Source organism: Schistocerca nitens, chromosome 7 (genome assembly GCF_023898315.1).
Source record: "Schistocerca nitens isolate TAMUIC-IGC-003100 chromosome 7, iqSchNite1.1, whole genome shotgun sequence".
In the NCBI taxonomy this organism is placed as follows: domain Eukaryota; kingdom Metazoa; phylum Arthropoda; class Insecta; order Orthoptera; family Acrididae; genus Schistocerca; species Schistocerca nitens.
The window spans coordinates 391,654,754-391,656,162 of record NC_064620.1 but is presented as its reverse complement, the minus strand read 5'-3'; positions in this window follow the sequence as shown (position 1 = coordinate 391,656,162).

Here is a 1,409-nt window from a genome sequence, read left to right as displayed (position 1 = left end):
GACCTCAGAAGTTAAGTCCCATAGTGCTCAGAGCCTTTTTTTTTTTTTAGTCGTACAATGATGCAGAAGGTTCTCAGTGTTGTTTATGGTTTCATGTATACAAATCTGCTTCTACAGTTCAGAGACAATTTAGGAATAAATGTCATGAGCCACCACCTCAAAGACAAACGTTAATAATTGGATAAATCAACGAGATGTGCCAGCATAGAATTGAATATGCCTAGTGTTACAGTATGGAAAGTATTAACACCTGTCATTCAAACCCTACAAATTGGAACTGTTAGAAGCCTTAAGAGAAAGAAACAAAGAAAAACGAGCAGAATTTTGTACAGAAATGTTTAACGTAATGCCGATTGAAAATTATTTTCTCAATAAACTCGTGTTCAGTAATGGAGCCACCTGCGGTTAAATGAATCAGCATAATGTTTGGATAGGGGGTAATCGGAAACCACATCACGTTATCGAACACATACGGGACTCAGAGGATTTGGCAAGAAATTGATTACAGATTGAACATTCGTCGTGTTACAAAAGGTAGCCACGTTGAACATTTGTAAATAAAACATTTGTGTAAGTTATTTACCTTTTTCATAATGTAAGGTTACTTGTTTATAAATAATTTATAAACACCGCGCATTAAAGCTGTAGCGTCTGACATTTGTCTTGTCTATAATTTCACAGGAATAAATCGAAGTAATTGTAATTTGAGTCTCATTTAGCAACCATAAGTTTTCTCATTCATTATTTTGGAGAACACCCTAATTTTTGCAACGCATGGCAGGCAAAAAAATCATTTAAAACCTGGTCACCTTGCAGCAGCTGTTGGGAAAATGGGCTGTACTGTAAAGCGACTACACTTAACAGTGTTTGTCCTTCCACCAACGGTTAGACCATAGTGCTACATACTTACAAGTACGAGGGTGAGTCAAATGAAAACCATAATATGTTTTTAAATATTATTTATTGTGCAGAAGTGGTACAAAGCTGCATCACTTTTCAACATAATCTCCCCCACGCTCAATGCAAGTCCTCCAGCGCTTTAAAGTGCATAAATTCCTTTAGAAAAAAATTTATTTGGTAGTCCGCGAACCACTCATGCACCGTGTGGCGTACCTTTCCATCAGAACGGAACTTCTTTCCTCCCACTGCGCCTCTGAGTGGTCCAAACATACGGAAATCACTTGGGGCAAGGTCCGGTGAGTATGGTGGATGAGGAAGACACTCAAAATGCAGGTCTGTGATTGTTGCAACTGTTGTACAGACAGTGTGGGGACTTGCATTGTCATATTGCAGAAGGATACCTGCTGACAGCAATCCACCTCGCTTTGATTTGATTGCAGGCTGCAGATGATTTTTTATGTGATCTCTGTATGATGCACTGGTGATAGTGGTCCCTCTAAGCATGTAAT